At 37.1% G+C, this 22,611-nt stretch overlaps 1 long non-coding RNA gene across 1 annotated transcript in view; it reads left to right on the top strand.

Annotated features, from left to right (window-relative positions):
• The window catches only part of LOC121386504, a 40,538-nt gene extending 18,182 nt beyond the window's left edge, over nt 1-22,356 (top strand). The window contains exons 2-3 of the long non-coding RNA XR_005959668.1: nt 20,527-20,705; nt 21,695-22,356. This is a non-coding gene — a long non-coding RNA (uncharacterized LOC121386504). The remainder of the gene's footprint in view (nt 1-20,526; nt 20,706-21,694) is intronic.
• The last annotated feature ends 255 nt before the right edge of the window (nt 22,357-22,611 follow it).

The following is a 22,611-nucleotide window of genomic DNA, read 5'->3' on the forward strand; positions in this document are numbered from 1 at the left end:
TTGAAATTTAATTTCTCAATTTCAGTTTTGTTATTTTGTTGCTCTTTTTTAGAGTTTATTGCACTGGCTTTTAACTCTTGTTTTAAACTAGAATTTTCTTCTTCAAGATGAAGAATAGTGTCACTGAGTCTCTTAACTTGGTCTGAGTGTTTTTGTTTCAGAAAGTGTAATTCCTCCTTTGTTTTTATAAGTTCCTCTTCTGAGATCATGTAATTAGCCTGCTGAGACATAATTATTGTTTTAGGCATTGTTTGCTGAGTTTCCAGGTCTTGGTCATGTGGTACCTCTACAGCACTGATGCTGGTCATATTTACACAAGATCCATGGCAGTTCTGTTGCATAAGACAGGCTTCTGTTTCAGTTCCCACATCTGTTATTGCTCCTGTCTGCTCTTTTTGTGGGGTAGATGTTAACTGAATTTTATCGAAGTTTACAATCTTTAGCATGTTGGAAAAGTCCCCCATGAGCCATGAATGAAATCCATTTGAGTTGCCTCGGAGATGTAGTATGGATGTAGATTCAGATGTTGTAAGGGTTAGATTGTAAACACTCCCATCGTAATGATGAGTTAGTTTTCCCCATTTCCATTATTGACAAAATTTAATTTTCCATATTTTTCACAAATAATATCAGAAATATTTTGTAGAATACCTGGGTTATGAAAGTGCACAGTAATATACACCCACTGTTATGCTTTATTGTTACATCACCATTTGGACAGAAATCACTGTACACAGAATCATTTTGAAATTCACATGCAGGCAGGTTATCAGTTATGATTCTACTTGCAAAATCAATATTGGTAGATGTCTCATCAATGTCAGCCTGTGTAAAACCATTAAAGGATGAGGATGTAGATGAAATTTGGTCAATGGAATTGTCATCACCTGAATAATTGTTATTACATATACATGTATCAGAATCTGGCTCTTTAACTTTGCCACACAAGTCGGCCATGACAGTTTTGTTGTGAAAACAACATATAACAATAAAATACTCATTGTAAGTTCTATTCTAGAACAACTCTTGACAAATTAACACAGAATCAAATATCCAAATATAACAATTTCCACAGAACAAGTTTAGTAAAGCAGGAACCACAGATGACTGGTGAATCTCCATATTTTACTGGAGCTCAAGCCAGCATGACTGGCATGGCTTGCAGCCAGATAATCTCACTTTCACTATTTTTAGGAAATATTTTCGAATTTATGAGTTTTTTCGCTCCAAAGACATATACAGAACACTATATTGATGAATTTTTTAATGGCATTTATTAACACAAATATTACATAGATATTCTGCATGTTCTACTATACAGGTATAAAGAAAGAAAGAAATGTTTTATTTAACGACGCACTCAACACATTTTATTTACGGTTATATGGCGTCAGACAGACATTGGTTAAGGACCACACAGATTTTGAGAGGAAACCCGCTGTCGCCGCTACATGGGCTACTCTTCCGATTAGCAGCAAGGGATCTTTTATTTGCACTTCCCACAGGCAGGATAGCACAAACCATGGCCTTTGATGAACCAGTTATGGATCACTGGTCGGTGCAAGTGGTTTACACCTACCCATTGAGCCTTGCGGAGCACTCACTCAGGGTTTGGAGTCTGTATATGGATTAAAAATCCCATGCCTCGACTGGGATCCAAAACCAGTACCTACCAGCCTGTAGACCGATGGCCTGCCACAACGCCACCGAGGCTGGTGTATACAGGTATAAATCAACAACATAGATTACAAAACACAAATGAACAGTTTTTTGTACTTTTCGTCGATGACATGATGAGTCATCACGTACTAACCCCCACAGATAGTCACCTATCATGTTGCAGTCCCATTTTCTTTGATATCTTCTTTCCATAGTTGATATATCTTGGTGAAATCTTTGACCGTGTTCTTCACTGATGCCGCCCATATTTTCACTGAAGAAAGTTAGGTGAGAATGGAGGAAATGTAATTTCAAAAGCATCTGGCATTCAAGCTTTTCTTTATCAACTTTTCTATTAATTGTTCGTAATTCCCACGTTTGTTATTCCAAAGGAAATTTTCAACCACTTCTTAAACGACCTCCAAGTGTTTCGTTTCCTTGATGTAATTTTTTGTTCAAATTTTTGTGATTGAAACATCTTGCGAACATCTGGTCCGGTGAAAATACCACCTTCAATTTTTGCTTTCGACAGATGTGGAAACATGTTGGAAATGTATTTGAAAGCTTCGCCTTCTTTTTTCGGTGCTTTTATAAACTGTTTGACAAGCCCAAGTTTGATATGCAATGGAGGCATAAGGACTTTCTCTGATTCTACCAAGGTCTAGTACTTCACATTATGTGCAGTGTTTGTGATTAAAAATTTGGGGCAGTATCCCAGTTGGATACTAGCATTTCAAAATCTAGTATCCCCACCAGAGAATTTAGTATCTCACTTAAATGAAATTCATAAATAACATTTAACAAACTTGGATGACACTGTTCTCGTTCCCAGCTATTGCAACGCCGCAATTGCGGAATTCTTGAAATTTGCAATCAAACGGAATCTATTTTTGAATAATACTAACATTAATATTTAGCAGTAATTTATAAGTGATTCTGACATTACTAATGATAAACGAATTCGTGAAATTTGCAATCAAACAGAATCTATTTTTGAATAATACTAACATAAATTAATATTTAACAGTAATTTGTAAGTGATTCTGACATTATTAATGATAAACCTACCTGTATCAATTTTCTGCAGATGTGGAATCAATATGTCAAATAAAATTTGAAGGGAGGAAATATCCAACAAAAACAATAGCAACTTAGCGGTTCCCAGTTTATTGCTACGCCGCTATTGCTCTTGTGTAGCATTAGACTAGGTATGAGTTGGGGGAGGTATTGTTATGGCATAGCATTAGACTGGGTGTGAGCTCGAAAATACTGTTACCTAACTTCACCAGTAAATGACGACTTTCATTGTTTAGCGAAAAATAAAAACGCAGGATTAAAAAACCCAACAACATTATATGGTTTCCTGGTGGGATACTGGATCCTTGAAGTCTGGTATCCAAAATTAAATTCTGGTATCCCCGGGATATCAGGATACCGTTAATCTCGAACACTGATGTGTGACAGGAATAAAGTGTTCTATTTGAGGCCAGTGTCTTTTGCGGTAGTGTTGAGATACTAGTATAGCATGATGGTCCCACAGGCAAAGAAAGCAAGAATGTTTTGTATAGCCACCTTGGAGTCCTTTTAAAAAGCTAATCATTTTGAAATTGCCACAGACCTGCCATTTGTACCTGTTGTAGTCTATAGTTTCCAGAAGAAATTTTACATTTTTATAGTTTTCCTTTATATGCACACTCGCGTGCCCAATTGGTATTGATGGATACTGATTTCCATTGTGCAGAACACATTTGAGACTTTGGGAGAAACTGTCTATGAAGAGATGCCAATCATTTGGTTCATGACCAATACCCGGTTCTTGAAACAAGTTCTCAATGTCATTACAGAAACATAAATCATCTTTCACTGAAAAATATTTTGAGAACCTTTCATGTATTTTCCTAGCAGCTGTAGTTCGACAACTGTTGTCCAAAAGGTTCCACTCCAGCTCTGCATTAGACTTTGTCAGCCCAAGATCTCGAATCAAATCATCCAGTTCCTGCTAGTTTGGAAAGTGTAGCTGCTTCTTTTTTTCGTCGGTATGACCAATGTAAGATTCTTCAGATTCAGATTCAAAATTTTCACCTAATTATTGTTTTTTTAAATTATGTTTTTAATATCACACTACTGAAGAGTGTGTTTGACACAGTCACAAGACCTGATTTGCATTGTTGTGTTAACCAAACTTCTCAGTGTTCCAGTTAGGTAAACCCAAATCAAGAGTTTGAACATGCGCTCAATCAAGCACTTCATACATTTGTACCAAAATTACTGGCACTAATTATTTCTAGTGTATCTCTTAAATAAAGGAGTCTAGAAATAGTATTTAAATTCAAATATAATTTTGTAGAAAATATTTAACCTTCTGACTATTATCACTAAGTCGAAAAAAGTTGACATCACGCATGTACTTGAGTACTGAAGGTGGCAAATGAATAGGCCCCACTATTTCCTGTAGTTTCATTATGGGAGGAAATGACGTATGCCTAAACTATTATTTTTATTTAGGGGCAATTCCACAGTAACACATGTGACATGATTCAAACATATCTATCAGCCTCTACTGAATAACTGTGATATATCAAGGTGGTCTTGTGTGTTTTATGATGATGTACACTGGCTAACCTAGTTCCATATTCCCAACATATTAGACACTGGTGAGGGGTTGGGCAGGAAAATCCCAAAAGGGTTGGTAACGCACGTGACATGGAATCGGACAAAGTTTTGAAGTATCATGAATTTCGTTCAAAAACTCTGTGAAGTGTTCACAGATAACAAGCTGGTATCAAGATGTGTTCATAGATGGAAGGGTGATCTATATGTACCAGCCTAAAATAAAGGATAGTTATGCATATTCTCCCTGGAATCTAAGTCTGAGTTGGTGGTAACACGTAACGGAAAGTAAAACGTGTGACACTGTCCAAAAATGTACGTCACCAGAACCACTGAAAAAAGACATTCGAAAACTACAATTTTGACTTTAAAACATTGTTTTCGGGGATTTCCAAAGATTTCTGTACAATTCTAAAATGTTGATAAATAGTAGTTGGTACTAAAAAAATTTGATTGATCACCGTCGCTAATCAGTTTTAAAAAAAAACCTTTTACCTTGTTTTATTTTTATATTTAAAGTTTTAAATGCATCAAATGGGTTCTTTTTAGTGAATAATGAAATAGGTGAAAGTAAATATTTTAACCAGAACAAGATCAGTTAATGGATGACTGTTTAAGGGTGAATCATTCTTGGCTGGAATATTTAAAATGGAAATATTTCTTATAGGAAAAATAACAGTAAATGGAAATATTTCTTTTAAGAATTTTAGACAACAATGTTTTGCAGATTTTCTGACTAACATCCTCTAAACATGACCCCAACCCTTACAGGTAGTTTTTAAGCAATGAAAAGTTATGTTTAGTAGTGACACCACTAGAGCAGATTGATTTATTAGTCCCCTACTTGCCCATCCTTCTGTATGTGTGTCTGTTTGTCCATCCCACCTATAAGTTTCCTGATGTTTTTTTTGTTTTTTTTAGCATAATACCTCAAACTATTTTGGGTATAGCTTTACCATATATACTATTACATATCAAGCTTGACTTTCATAACGATTTACCCAGTGTTTTTCGGACTTTCTCCCAATGTCCAAATATATTGAGGTGAATTTTTTTTTATAGCTTTACCATGTACTGTTACAGATTAATTTCGACTTTCAAGATGCTTTACCCAATTTTAAAAGAGTTATGGCCCTTGAACTTAGGAGATACGAAAAGTTATTTACTGAACTTTGTTTTGAAATGCTCAAGATATTGAGCTAAAATTTTGTTATATTTTTATCATGTTCTGTGACAAATCAAGTTTGACTTTCATGGCAATTTATTTACCTGTTTTTCAAAGAGTTATGGCCCTTTTGAACTTAAGATATATGAAAAATTGCTTTCCAGACTTTGTTTTTTAATGCCTGAATATAATGAGATGAAGCTTTGTATGTAGCTATATCATGTACTGTTACAGATCAAGTTAACTTCTTTGGCGTTTTACCCATTTTTCACAGAGTTATGGCCCTTGAACTTAAGAGGTATGAAAATGTGTTGGGGCCCAGTATAGGGGACATGTATAGGTCTCACTACACAGATCACTTCCGGGTGAGAGTTCATTCATTACGTCCACTATAGTTCCTAATTGTGACACAAGTTATGGCTCACATATTCACTTCTAGGAAATGGTGAAGAATTAAAACAATATGTATGTTTAATGGTAAGCCTTCTGGCTGTATTTTGCCCATGCTAGAAGCCATTCTGTTGGCAATCTTCATTTGAAGATGGGCAATTTAACATGGGTTTCAAAGGCAGATGACATCTGTGCAGTGAGACCATAATGTAAAACATGAAATTACTGATTATCCCCCAAAAATATAAGTTTAGCAAGCCAAAATGAAAATGTATTAGTGTAGTATCCTTATAAAAGGTCATTTCATCAATGTGGATTTTAGCCAAGCTATATTGCAAAATGTCAATTTTATTTATTTTTATTATTTTTTTTATTTTTATTTGTGGGTGGGTGGGTGGTGTCAAAATGTATATGCTAGTGTTCTTACATGCAATATATCAATTGATCTGAGTGTCTAACACTGAGTTTCTCATTGTAAAGGGTCAGAATTCAAGGTCACAAGGTCAATATCCAAATTCATCCTAATTTCTGTGATTTTGTGCATAATGATTTTTTTTTACAGTACAGTCATAGTGACAAACAGTTTTAATGGTATTGTATATACATAAAATACTATTCTACTATAAAAGTAGAATCTGTATCTGCCATTAATAATGTGTGGACCTTCATGCTGAAATATACAGAAAAAAACCCAGGATTTCAACACTTCACTATGCAATAATTGTTGCTCATTGATGAAGACAAATATTTTTAATGAACTAACTAGCTAGATAATTAGCTTCTTTGTATGTTCCTTGTATCGGAACTACCAAAAAGGTCATACACTACAGTGCAGTGGCTGTTTGTTAGATGGCCATCTATTGTGTGGATGACCAAGGAGTAACAATGTGATATGAAGTTTTATTGGATGGTATGGTACATCTATCTTTTGGTGTATTGTTTAAAGTTCATAAGTTACACTGGTCTAGTATGGCTTTTCATGGTGTAAATGACCCAAATTATTAAATTCACTACAAAACCAAGTTTGACAAAATCTGTTAATAAACTTTAAGGTCTCACTACACAGATCACTTCCGGGTGAGAGTTCATTCATCACGGTCAACTTTAGTTCCTAATTGTGACACAAGTTATGGCTCAGATATTCACTTCAAGGAAATGGTGAAGAATTAAAACAATATGTATGTTTAATAGTAACCGGCCTCGGTGGCGTCGTGGCAGGCCATCGGTCTACAGGCTGGTAGGTACTGGGTTCGGATCCCAGTCGAGGCATGGGATTTTTAATCCAGATACCGACTCCAAACCCTGAGTGAGTGCTCCGTAAGGCTCAATGGGTAGGTGTAAACCACTTGCACCGACCAGTGATCCATAACTGGTTCAACAAAGGCCATGGTTTGTGCTATCCTGCCTGTGGGAAGCGCAAATAAAAGATCCCTTGCTGCCAATCGGAAGAGTATCCCATGTAGTGGCGACAGCGGGTTTCCTCTCAAAATCTGTGTGGTCCTTAACCATATGTCTGACGCCATATAACCGTAAATAAAATGTGTTGAGTGCGTCGTTAAATAAAACACTTCTTTCTTTTTGTTTAATAGTAAGCCTTCTGGCTGTATTTTGCCCATGCTATTTTGCAATATTGTGCATTAATTGACCTTTTGGGACATGGGTATATAGCGCAAGAGACAGCCGGAGTGAATCGGTTAATGAACCACCTGTTTGGACCGGTACTACAGCCAGATGCGGTCATAGAGCAAAAAACAGATACTGAAATGTTCCCAATTAAAGGCAATTTTGGAGTGAAAATAAATGCTTATATAATGTATGTATGAACCCATTCTATTGGCAATCTTCATTTGAAGATGGGCAATTTAACATGGGTTTCAATGGCAGATGACATCTGTGTAGTGAGACCATGATAGGCCTCAGATTACAGTTATCTTCCCAGTTGGTTGTCCAAAATCCGGAAATGTGACCGCGCAAGTAGTCTGCTGTTTGACTGTGATTATTTCATGGCAGACAGCTATGAAGTGGCAACTGTTTGACTGAAGTGACAGGGGATAGCATGTAGTTTGTAAACATGTGTAACTTGTTGACATTGAAGACTTGTTTGTGGTAATTCCGGCCCATGCAAAAGTAGTACTTTTTGTGTAAAATGGGTGTACTTCGGCCTGGTTTAGAGGGTGTGTCTGTTTAAACCAATATGCTGGGAGAAAGAGCTGGACAACAGGGGTTGTCCTTTTCAGGGTATGTGTCCCCCATGCAGGCAAAGGTACATACAAAACTTCACGGGCCTGCTGATATTAATAAAAATGTTATAGCCACTAAGGCTATATAGAAACATATAGCAAAATTAATTGTGGTCTGAGGCCATAGCGTCTATTAGAAACATACTTATCTGCCCTTGATTTTCATTGCGCTAAGCGACCCCAATTAGCCACTAAATTATTTCTGGTGTGTTATGTTCCAGTCCAAGCTTGCAACAAAGGCCCTTTGTTACTACTGAATTGTGGAGTAGTTGTTGACTTGTTCTTTTATTTTTTGACGCTAATAAAGTTTTCTATTACTATTATTGTTTTTCAGATTGTGTGCAATCTCCGTCTTTTACAGAAAAGAAAATGTACAATATGTTTTTTACTCAACAAAAATACTTACGAACATGTCTTGGGGGGGGGGGGGGGGGGGGGACCAAGAAAAATGGCTCATTGATGATTGACTTGTTAAAATGGTACCTTAATAAAGTTTAGATATTTGCAAGTAATATGCATGTGTTTGTGTATACAGTCGAACCTCGTTAATCCGGACAGAATGGTGTTCCCACAAATTGACCGGATAAACAAATTTCTGGACTACTGAATCATGCCCTTTGTCTCCCTTTGATTACAAAAGATTTTTTAAAAAAGCAAAAAAAAAAGCATGAAATACAATCATTTATTTGTTTAACCTTCAATATCACATGCACAAACCTCAGTCAATATTTCACAAAGTAATCTGAAATATGGCATTGTCTAATAGCACAGTTTGATGTAAAAGAGCTTTGCATTTTAAGAACAAGTTCGAGATTGTTTTTATCGCCAACGACAGTTAGAAAATGGTGTCTAAACCTTAAAAGTTTGATCAGATGGCAACAGTAACTCAAAATTGATTATCCTCAATTGAGTGGACATTGTTAAGATAAGAAGCATTAAATTAAATGGAACATCGATCAAAGGAAATTTCTTATAAAATGTACATTTCTCGATACATATTTAAAAAAAACAAACGTGATATCCCTTAAGTCTGACCATTTGTCTTTTGTCGACCAATTGTAACAGTAACTCGGAGTTAATTACCCTTAATTGACTGTTCTAAAGATTATAAAACACAACAGGATCATAGAGCGGTATATCTAACGCAGTGCACCGAACAGATAAGTGTATAAAACAGAGGTGTGAAACCCCTTGCAGCCATTAGAGCTCGTGTGGATTGCCTGACTGGTCTTAACTGGTCGCGTTTATTGAAGGCAGGGGATTTGTTGTTTTAGCAGTAACCGCGAATGTCTCTTGCGCTATATACCCAACAAACTATACCTACCTACCTACACACACACACACACATGTCCTTTATTCTAGATACTTTGTTTTGGATTATGACCGTCCGAATCCGGAAGCTGAATATCCGGACTAATGAATACATTTTCAAAGTAGCCGTTTCATTTTGTCGCTCATCTGTCCGGAAAGTGGGGTTTCCGGATAATCGGAGTCCGGATTAACGAGGTTCGACTGTATATCACTGTGTACGAATGGAAATGTACATTAATTTGACTAAATGACTAGCTGCGATTTTTTGTACCGCTAGCTCATTATTAACTACGACCTATGCAGTAGTTAATAACGAAACTAACGATACATAAATTCACTTCCTCGCCTAACGATAAGGTTTCTACTGTCTTAGTCGCAAACAAATCGGAAAAGCGAGTCCAGTGTCGTCAGACAGACGTAGTGTAACGAACACAATTTCATGTGTAATTTAATAGTTGGCAATTATTAATATGCACCACCATTAAGCATTCCATGGTGTGTGTGTGTGTGTGTGTGTGTGTATATATATATATATATATATATTCACTGGCGTAGGAAGCAGGGGGGCAAGTGCCCCCCACTTTTCAGATATTTTGCTTTATAATAGTGACTGGCCTGGGATTTTTAATCCAGATACCGACTCCAAACCCTGAGTGAGTGCTCCGCAAGGCTCAATGGCTAGATGTATACCACTTGCACCGACCAGTGATCCATAACTGGTTCAACAAAGGCCATGGTTTGTGCTATCCTGCCTGTACGAAGCGCAAATAAAAGATCCCTTGCTGCTAATCGGAAAGAGTAGCCCATGTAGTGGCGACAGTGGGTTTCCTCTCAAAATCTGTGTGGTCCTTAACCATATGTTTGATGCCATATAACCGTAAATAAAATGTGTTGAGTGCGTCGTTAAATAAAACCTTTCTTTTTTTTCTTGATAATAGTGTAAAAGTGTAAATATAAAAGTGTCACCACACTTTTTGGCACCTTCCTGCACCACTAATCTCTCTCTCTCTCTCTTTCTCTCTCTCTCTCTCTCTCTCTCTCTCTCTCTCTCTCTCTCTCTCTCTCTCTCTCTCTCTCTCTCTCTCTCTCTCTCTCTCTCCCTCCCTCCCTCTCTCTCTCTCTCTCTCTCAGTGTATTTCTGGGGGACGCATGACCTGACCCCTCCCCTAAAAACACCTAAATATTTTGTTTGCTGTAAATAGATTAGGCCTATATACATTGCATTATAAAGTGTAAATTTTTCTGTAATAACAGCTACATATATAATTTAACCTAAAAACATCTACCTATAGTAACAGTATTTGCTTTATTTACATCAAAATATTTGTGTAAACCTATTATGTTGGTCTTACATGCCGATTATTTAAGGTTAAATGTTAAAATGAAGACATTGTTCTATACATGATTATAAGCATGCTAAAGAAAAAAACTAATATTTTAAAAATACCCCCCTCAACAATTTTACCCCCCCCCAAGAAAACTCCAATAACAACAACAAATCTGCCCCCAAATCAACAATAGCCTACAAAACAAGCCCACACACGCAGAACCAAAAACATAACCCAGACGAACACGCACGTTTAAAAAAAACATTTTATCTATGTACATATACCAGTGGTGTAGGAAGGTGGCAAGGCAGGGGGGCATGCACACACGCACACACATATCAGTGGCGTAGGAAGGTGCCAAAGGGGAGGGGGGGGGGCACACTTATATTTACACACTTTTACACTATTATAAAACAAAATAGCCCTCCCCGCTTCCTACGCCAGTGAATATGTGTGTGTGTGTGTGTGTGTAGGTAGGTAGGTAGGTAGGTAGGTAGGTATGTATGTATATATATACTCTTCAAAAGAAGAAACGCAAAACCACATTGTCGTAACATTTGGAGAATTGATTTCATTATTGAATGGTGAGTCCGATAATTACCAAATGTTGCAGGATTGTTCACAATTCACTCTAGTCCATTGTGAGTAAGTGATAGGACACACCACCAAGGTCAAGGTCATCTGGAGTCAATACCGGGTGTGGCCTCCGCGTGTGTTGACAACTGCCTGGCACCGCCTGCCCATTGAAGCAACCAGAGTACGGATGACGTCCCGGGGGATGGTGGCCCACTCGGCCTGCAAGGCTGCTGCCAGCTCGGGCAGGGTCTGGGGCTGTGGTTGTCGCTGTCGGAGGCGTCGGTCCAACTCGTCCCATAGATGCTCAATTGGGTTCAAATCCGGTGATATCGATGGCCAAGGAAGGACATTAATGTTGTTGTTCTGTAGGAAAGCCGTTGTGAGACGTGCTGTGTGAGGCCTGGCGTTGTCATGTTGGAACACTGCGTTGGCGTTGGCCATAACTGGAACGATGTGTGGCCGGAGGATCTGGTCAATGTAGCCCTGTGCATTCAGGCTGCCCTGCACGTGGACCAGGTCAGTTCTGCCAGTGTGTGAGATGGCTGCCCACACCATGACACTACCCCCGCCGAATCTGTCCACTTCCTGCACGCAGTTTGCCGCATAACGTTCACCACGACGCCTATACACGCGACATCTTCCATCATGACGTCGGAGCAGAAATCGGGACTCGTCACTGAACCACACCCGTCTCCATCGCAGTTGAGGCCATTATCGATGAATCTGGCACCACTGCAGTCGGAGTCGACGGTGTTGTGGTGTTAAGATGACACCTCGAACTGGACGTCTGGCACGAATTCCTACCTCACGTAGGCGGTTCCGTACGGTCTGGGTCGGATATCCTGCGCAAACCTGGTATTGCTGCGGCTGTGGAGGTGGCAGTAGTCAATCGTTCCCGAAGGTGGCGTTACCCGGATGTAGCGGTCCCTGCCCGGGGGTAGTGACCCGTGGTCGACCGGATCTAGGGAGGTCACGTGTTGATCCATGTTGCTGGTAACGGTCCCACAGTCTGGAGATGGTGCTTGGGGACACATGGAATGCCCTGGCAACGGCCGTTCTGGATTCGCCTGCGTCTAGTCGGCCGATGGCATTGTTTCTCTGCGGTTCACTGAGACGTGGCATGTCCTGGATTGTCAACTGTCGGCCAGATACAGAGGCCAGGCAAGCGAACACCCTGCACTTTTATACTGTCGGTGTTCATGTTGCACGTGCAGACAACGCACGTGCAGTGGTGACATGGTTTGCACGTGGCTGCGTTTTTGCGAATATTCACATTTTGGAACTTTATTGTACAGTAGCTGCGTTTTATCGAATGTAACCGTGGGAATGTGTTTGGGACATGCAATGACCTTATATTCACAAAGCATGAACCGGTAGGAAACATAAAATCGGAGTTATAACCCATTTGTACCCTTTTGCGTTTCTTTTTTTGAAGAGTATATATATATATATGTATGTATGTATATATGTATATGTAGTAGCATCATATTGGGTTCAAACAAACGGCAGAGAGTTGGAATGTTATTCAGGTTCATTCATATATTCTGATATTCTCACATTCTTTACAGCTCTGAAAATATTACAAATAATTACGTCCATTAAGTATTATGATTAACATCATTGTAAATACACCGATCATAAAATATCATGTTAATCATTCAATGATATTATGATATAATACATACAAATTACTTCATATACCTGCCACAAAATATATTACACAATATTAAATCATTGTAGGCCTAAATAGCCTAATAGTACATATAATACATATAGTAGTCAACAATAACATCATAACAAAACGTTAAGTATTAAATCATAATATACAAAATATCTACCCACATAATATGAACTATTGTACAGTTATAATATCTATCCACACATGAACCATTACTCAATTATAGCGATACAATTTATTCATAAACATACCAAGTATGAGGACCAAGCTGTCCCAGTAACAAAGTAACCTGACACATCATCATGTGTACAGAAGACTAATCTAAATTAGAAATAAATCATCGTACAAATATACAATTATAACTCTTAATAATCAGGTATAAACTGACCACACAGTTTCAAATACATATAGATATAATATTCTTTAATACATGTCTACATGAACCTATAAACCTTCAAACTGGTACTGGGTTCGGATCCCAGTCGAGGCATGGGGTTTTTAATCCAAATACCGACTCCAAACCCTGAGTGAGTGCTCCGCAAGGCTCAATGGGTAGGTGTAAACCACATTTCTTTCTTTCTTTCTTTCAAACTCGTCCAGTATATTCACACCCCCTTATGCAAGTGTATGCATTAGTATAAACTTCACAATTTTTTTATAAAAACATCCACAATTTAATATAAAGAAATCTATAAAGACATCTACAATATTCCACAGTTAATTCATAAATCACATATTAAATTCAAACTTACAAGAAACGAAGATTTCCCCTCTTCCAGCAGCGAATCCAACCGCACATCCTATCTTAATCGAACATCCTATCTTATGCTGCAAACCTTGAGTTTATATAGCCAAGACAACAATAGAAGGCGCAACGCACGTGCCTACAGTCGCACATGCAAGAAATGCGCGTCTGTATCTCAATACCTGGGTAATCGATAATAACAATACCTAGACTTACTACATGTCAAAAAATTAAAACTATATACAAAATTAAACACTACCACATATATATATATATATATACAGTCAAACCTGCCTTCGCGGCCACCTCCATATGGCGGCCACCTGTCCATGGCGGCCACCCTGAGGTCCCCCCAATGAATTTTACTATATATTTTACCTCTATATGGCAACCACCTGCTCAACGCGGCCAGCGGCCACACTTTTGTCATAAAAAAGCGAAAATGAACCTGCTATCGCGGCCACAATTGTTTTTTAGTGCAAGTTCTAAAGAAATGTCGGCAATCGTAAAAAAAAACGTAAGATGTTTTTGTTGATATAACCAATTGGCTTGATAAACAGCGGTCCTTTAAAGGTCGTCGGTCGCTTAGCTGTGTTCGTTAATTAACAAGTGTTTTTAATCTGGATTAACGGTGCGATGTACTAGTCATCGGCGGTGGTCATTAAACGCAGTTGATAAGAGGGTATCTAGCCTAAAACAACGAGTTAAACGTGTCAACTCTAGAAGGAATTAAATACTTCATATAGATGATAATTTTTTGTCTTGTTTTTAATTACGTTTTTGCACATGTATATGGCTCCTTAATAGTTCTATTGCAACATACGTGTAATTGTTTTTAAAAATTCGGACTTATATATGACCTGCATACGGCGGCCACCTCTCTATGGCGGCCACTTTTGTCATGTCCCACGAGTGGCCGCCATAGACAGGTTCGACTGTATATACATGTATATATATATATATATACATGTATATATATATATACATATATATTACATGTATATACATATATATATATATACATGTATATACATATATATATATACACATGTATATACATATATATATACACGTATATGTACATGTGTATATATACATATATATATATATACATGTATGTATACATGTATGTATATATACATGTATATATACATATATGTGTATATATATACACACACACACACACACACACACACACACACACACACACACACATACACATACACACACATATATATATATATATATATATATATGGAATGCTTTATGGTTGTGCATAATATTAATAATTGCAGGTAGATAGTCGATTGCAACTATTAAATTACATATGAAATTGTGTCAGTCTGACAGTGACACTGGACTCGCTTTTCCGATTTGTTTGCGAGTCAGACAGTAAAAACCTTATCGTTAGGTGAAGAAGTGAATTTCTGTATCATTAGTTTCATTATTAAACTACTGCATAGGTCGTAGTTAATAATGCAGCTAGCGGTACAGAAAATCGCAGCTAGTCATTTAGTCAAATTAATGTACACTTCCGTTTGTACACAGTGATATATACACAAACACATGCATATTACTTGCAAATATCAAAACTTTATTAAGGTGCCGTTTTAACGAGTCAGTCATCAATGAGCCCTTTTTCTTGGTCTCCCCAAGACGTGTTCGTAAGTATTTCTGTTGAGCACCAAACATATTGTACATTTTCTTTTCTGTAAAAGAAGCAGATTGCACACAATCCGACAAACAATAATAATAATAGAAAACTTTAGCAATCTCAAAAAATAAAAGAACAAGTTGACGACTACTCCACAATTCAGTAGTAACAAAGGGCCTTTGTTGCAAGCGAATGGAGGGTGAACCTGCTGGAAATAATTTAGTGGCTGATTGGGGCCACTTGGCGCTATGCAAATCAAGGGCAGATAAGTATGTTTCTAATAGAGGCTATTGAATTAGCAGTACTCTCAGAATGCTGGTTAATCATCAGGGTTCAAAACTCGCCAAAAACATTTGGCAACCTGGCCACAGGCCGTTTCGAACCCTGATCATTGTCTATTGGATGTCAAACACTTGATAATTTTAAAATGTAGTTTTAGTCAAAACCTGCAATATTTTTCCATTAGAAGCAAATGCTATTTCATATCCACTTTTCCATAGACGCACAGCACATACCATGGCTTTTGATATACCAGTTATAGGGCATTGACTGGGATGGTGAAAAAAACCCAATCAGAGGATAGGTCCACTGATAGTGTTAGATCCTACGAGTAAGGAACATCAGATGATTACTATCAGACGAGTTAGATCCCGCCCCTTCTCAAGCAACGAAGACAACATACATGTACAATATTTAGTAAGATTTTTCAGATATACACGTAGGCCCACACAAATTCACTCAGCATCGATTAGTTTTGTATCCTCAAAGCAAATCCACAGTGGCCCCTGCAAACTTTTAATTTACAGCTTAGTTGCCAATGCTGGAAATATTCTAAACAGGGTATGTGAAAACCTTACCACTGTATATTGTCTTAAATTCCAAGACATGCGACTTCAGTGTGGTGAATTTCAACACAAATTTCCTTTCTTATTTGTTTGTTAAAATCCTACCTAGCAAGAAATAATCAATGAAGAAAATCAACTATAGCCCTTAATTTGAGAATGCTTTTGGTCTTGTACAGAAGTGCTTGGGATTAGAGCATTCTCCTCTACCCTTGGATTTCTGCTGCTATGACTACAACCATTAGAATTAACATCTTGAGAAATTGTATCATCTTCACTGACTTGGAAATTGTTCTGGGGATGAGATTATACCTTTAATCATTAGAGTATAATAATAGGTCTTCATTATTTATCAGTGATTTCATACAGTGTAAAAATTAACAGGATTATCTTTTATTTTTGACATTATTGCCCACACAAACACATATCTATTCTAAACAGTCCTGATGTCTAGCTACATACAATAAGAGAAACTAATTATATTACAAATCTGAACAAGACAAATTTTGTTCAGGATGTCACGTGTGTTACCCATTAAGTCACGTGTATCACCACCCTTTGAAAAAGGCACGGTATGACTGAAATATGAAAATAAAATGAACAGTTTATACAGTTATGGAATTATTGAACACCACTAATTTGGTTTAATTGTTAATAGTTTTTTTTCATGTTTGTTGATAGAGTTTGCAATGAGGCATTTTTTCCTGATCCACTCAAGATAACGTTGAGTAGCTGAAATAGTGGATAACAATGAATTATGCAGTGCAGTTTAGTCACAATCAGAAAGTATATTTTGGATTTTTACCCTGAGGTTGATTTCGTGGAAATTGCCCTTAGCTGTCAAAATCACAACAGCATGCATGTCGAAAATCAACTTTATATTGAGTCTCTTTGAACAGATTTTTGCGATAATAATAATTTAAATCATTGGTATTAAAAATGGGTTCCTATGACTTGTTTTTACAGAACCTAAAAACAGTTTCCGATGGGTTCTCATGATCACAAGGCACGGAACCAAAAAAGTGTTTGCCATGAAATTTGAAATCCTAAGGCCTGTAATAAGTTTTCTATATTAATTAATTAAATCAGTGTAATTTAGGGGGGTGCATGTACTCCCATTTTAAAATGCTGGAAAATCCACTATTTGGTGTTTAACCTAAAAAAAATAGTAGGGGTATGACATAATATCTTGGTCAGCTGGATGTTTTTTGCAGCAGTTTATTATATTAATTAATGTAATTTTGACTTTGTTGGGTGCTCTTTTTCTGCATTGCATTAGGAGTACTATAGCTACATGTACCCTTTTTAAACCTTGCACCCTTCCCTAAAAAATCCTGGATCCACCCTTGATAATATATATTATATTATGTATATGGTCTAGTCCAAGAATACAATGACTGATATTACCAACATTTTCATATACTTGACAATGTACAGTTGAAGTCAACTGTAGATCTTTAAACATTGAAGATAAAAATGAATTAATGTCCGTTCAAAATAGCTCATATTGAAATAATATGCATGCCAACCCAACAGGTTTCGTTAAAATAGGTCACTTTTGAATGATTAACCTCATCAGATGGACAAGTTAATTGAAAATAAGTACTTAATTAAAACATAAACAAAATTATGTCCGCCAATATGGATCCACAGAAAATGCAACAACAAGGATTCTGAACATCTAAATTTGGTGTTGTAGTCAATTAGCAATGACTTAACAATTGTTATATCACAAAAATTGGACACTTGTCACAATGAAAACACCACTATTTTTCAATAACTAAAGGCAGTCTCCTTAATTTCTGACTTTACCACTGAATAAAATGAAAATGAGTTCTGTGTTTTGTATAAAGTTATTTCAAACAGTCAAATTAAAAAATTCACAATTTAAAATTTGAATAAAGTCCAGGGATGTGAGAGCTACGTGGAAACGCGTAAATGCACTTTTCCATTTCGTCTAAAACCCCCAAAAACATGATGTTCAGTACTATTGACCAGACAAAGTTCATTTGCATGTTTTCATGGTTTCAAGTTTATGATGTATGCCTTATATTATAAGTTATAACCAGTTTAGATTTGTTAGCATTGAATGCAATTTTTGGCAGTTCCATGGGTTGCAAACAACAATTTTCCTACAGCTAGGTGCGCTTGAACAACAACAATAACAAGTTTATTCAATATTAAGGCCACAGGCCAATAATACACCAAAAAAAACCCATATATATTTTGTCACATGCAAGTGGTTAACTTACAAAACATCATCATTTAGCTTTCTTATTACAGATACCTGATATATTAAAACAACGACAAATTCTGCAGTAATAGTTTATTTGTAGATGACATCAGCTTCACAAAAATAATTGAAGGTGGTAAATGCAAATATTTATTGATAAAATAAAAAAAAAACTTTTTTCTTAAGTCTGTATAATTTTTACACTCGAGTAATACATGTAGTTGGTCTTCAATAAAAAAGCTCATCATTATTTCTGCAAAAAGGACACCATCGTTGTTCATAGGTTATATTGTTAAATTTGCCAGTACGTGTCTACAGCTAATCCAAAGTTATTGCATCTAAAGTTCGACAGGACCCTTTTGACATGTACCGCAAAGTTAAGTTGCAAGTACCGTTCAGTATTCAAAAGAGATTTATACTGCTTGTAATAATAACATGAGGTAGATATATTTATATCAGCTGACCACTGCTGCTGTAAATTGTCATAAAGTCTCTGTTTAAACAATGAGATAAACAAATCAATATTACCTACAATGAGATAAACAAATCAATATTACCTACATGTACTTCCTGACGTAGCCATACAAAACCAAAACCATAATTAAATAAAATTTGTTTCATTTTTGTAGCCCAATTAATGTACTCAACATCATATAAAGATTTTAACATCAAATAACTTTGACAAGGTAATCTGAAAGGTGGTAATTGAATAAGTTTACACCAATATTTGATAACTCTTGTCATATAAATAAGTTGAAGATGGACCCTACCACACTCGCCCAACACAATATAATGTTTTGCTGATTTTCCAACCGTAAACAGGTATTTACAAATTTTAATTTGCACAGCTTCAATAATTTAGCATTTTGTACCCCATATTTCTGATCCATAACATAAATTTGAGGTTATATCATGGCATCAAATAATTTAAGGTAGTATACGCCACCAAATAGCATCTCGGCTGGGTCAAAGTTCGAAGTGACCCGAACTTTTAATGGAGGAGTTAAAGCCGTGAGTCCTGCCATTGGTGATAAATGTGACAGTGGTTGCTTGCATCAAGTACAGTTTTATGTAGGTAATAAATGCATGCAATTTTATTTTGTGCAGTACCAGTGTGTCAGGCACACTTGTGCTTGAAACATACACGGGGTGCCTGTAAAACTAAGCACTACCATTTTGTGCGGAATTGACGGGGCTTGTAACAACATCCTGTTATCTCGAAAATGAGCCATGAAAGGTGCCATTTAACTCAGTCACTACTTTGGGTGAGGTGTTGTAGTATTCATATCTATGGTTCAATATTTTGGTTGATACGTTGTGTATAGTAGTTTCAGGCCAATATCTTAACACTGTCACCAATGGGATTTTAATTGGTATAGTCCAACCTATAGAGAAAATGACATTTTTGTGGTATGTCCTAATTATCATAAATTCCGGTTTTTAATTGATGTGTAACTGCCATTTTGAATTAATTAGTAATCATGGAGTCATTTTTTGGAACATGTACAATATCTTTTAGACAAAAAAACTGAATTTAATGTAGGTGAACATGCATGTAGCATGTGGCTGGGTTCCATGAATGCTGATGGATATGGCCGCCAGAAAGTGCATTGGCCTAACACCCCTGCACCCAAAATAGAGAAAGCTCACAGACTGGCATACATGATAAGAAACAAGAAATGGCCATCTGATATGGCAGTTCATAAAGGAGTGCTTGAAATCTCTCATTTGTGTCACAATAGGCAGTGCATAAATGCCGAACATTTGACATTAGAAACGCATGCAAATAACATTGATAGAATTAATTGCAAACACCAGGGCCTGTGTCTCGAGGGACATACACCACACTGTCTGTTGTGAGGTATTGTTAGTCTGTGGTTGTTTTCTTAATTGTGTGTGTTTATTGTAACTTGTGGGGATATTTTTTAGATTTTGCGTAATTATGTTCGACTTTCGAGGTCGAAGCGTGATTTTTTAAGATGTAATTTTTTTCATATTTTTTTCATCTTCTTGGTGTTTTTCATACAGTGCATACAGAACCTTTCTTTTCTGACATCTTTTAATTTTATATGGCATTGTTTTTTTTTCTATTTAGTTGCAGAGTTCTGTTGTGTTCGACTTTGTGCAGAGCTGAAATGACCTTACTACCCGATGAGAATGAACATCCCATATCCCTTGACAACTTAAGTAATGACTCTACAGGCCCATTATTGATGCTGTGCACTGCACTGTGTGCCCTCCCTGAGAAGTTTCTGCTGAAAGTTGTGTGTCTTGGTAATGATTTTCTAATGCTTTTATTGACAGCCTCAGATTTTTGTGTGTTTGTATTAAATTTTGTCATTTGTAACATTTTGGGTCCGAGACGATAGTCTATGCACTTCCTCAAGTCGGTGTCATTGTTAGTGGCAATTTTGAAATGCGAATTGAGAAAGGTACTCTTAACCAGCCAGTTTTTACTTGCAGATTTGCAGACAAATGAATGTTTCATACATTTTTTGTGATTGCCTTGATAACAGGCTGCGATGGCATCGGATGTGTATGACAGTGCATGCATGAATTTAGGAATGTTTCCTGTGTGTATTCTATAAGCCTGTTCATACTCTGCCTGGCACCTAAAAGCAATGTCATTGGAGAATTTGATCTGTAATTTCTTTTTGTCAGATATTGTCCGTCCTGGCATCATATTTTCAACAAATTTTGCACCTTTAACAAACTTGCGATGATTTTCCGAAACATGTCGTGTGTCGATTAACATTTGTGGTTCGATGTCAGTAACATTTTGCTGGTATAACTCTTCAGCACCTTTGAAACCTTTAGCATCCGGGTCTGTCGTCATGTAATGTACGTCAAGACCGTCATTTTTTAAATCAGTTAAACAGTCCTTAGCCCAAGTTTTTTCATCTCCAATAGACATTGTCATTGGGATATTGCGAGAGCATGTTGGATCATTCAGACATGTATGTGATTGACTAATGCCGTGACGTTTGGAGCATAATTTATTTTTTGTAGCAATAGCCAACACTTGCTTCTGTGATGTGTTGTGTTCTGTTGCTGTGTAGACCACCTGAGTGGAAAGGGCAGGTTGGGGAAAGGAGTCTTTCCAACCCCAGAATATAATGGATTGTTGTACATGCCATCACATTGTAAATTTACTGCATTTGGTTGACAACCCCTGATAGTGTTTATTGTTTTAAGATTGTTTCTCCTAGCCTGCATGTCGGTTTTGTTACTGTTTATAATAGTGTCACATACTTTGTTTGCAGTTTTTTGACACCCCGCAACACACGGTGCTGGTATGTTCATGCAGAGACACAGGAGCCGGAAGTTTTGAACCCCAATGGGCATTTTCGTCAGACCGATCTGCACTGACACATTTGGCTGAGCTGCCTTACGACCTCGACCCTTTCGCTCTGGATTGTCCACCTCTGTGTACAAGTTGTACATACCAGAGTGGTATGTACAAATATTACAGCACAAACGCTGCCGAGTGCATACACCCCTTCTTTCTTCCGCCGGGAAGTCCCACATCAGTTGACCATGGCATTCTGGAGCCAAAGTGCGGTGGTCGTTGTGTGTTCTATTCATCATTTGCTCCAGTTTGCCCATGTGGAGGACCCTGTATGTGTCGGCCTCTGATCTGTTGATAAAACCCAAATAGAAGCCCATAAATACTAGCACTACCTCATTTCTTAATGTTTTCTTGTATCTAGCATTTTCATTGATAGATTATCTCCCTTGGACTGTTGGACTGTTTTCACCAGTGCTACCATGCCAAGTTGACATTGTTTGCAAGCCATATTTTTCAAATCTGACTCTTTGTGATTGTGTTTGTAATCACATAAATAGTGTATTTATCCAACAAAAATGTGATTTGCATGCTACAAGGTATGTAATGTGTAACTTTCATATAAAAGGTATAATTTAATTGCTCTTTTCTCATTTTTTTCCCTTTCCAACCTATCTCTGCCCTGATACATGCATGTAAGAACTATTGTAAGAAGTCAATTAGAATATGTAGGGTATTCAGATTAAGTACATTAGCATCATTTACCTTGAACCTATGGTGCTGTTCAAACACTGCTCAGTTTCAGTCAGTGGGTCTGCCACAGATCGCAATAGTCTGTATGGCGCTGTCGTCGGCAATTGTCCAACTTGGACACCATGAGCCTCAGTGTCCAAG

This window comes from Gigantopelta aegis, chromosome 12, assembly GCF_016097555.1.
Source record: "Gigantopelta aegis isolate Gae_Host chromosome 12, Gae_host_genome, whole genome shotgun sequence".
Taxonomy (NCBI): Eukaryota; Metazoa; Mollusca; class Gastropoda; order Neomphalida; family Peltospiridae; genus Gigantopelta; species Gigantopelta aegis.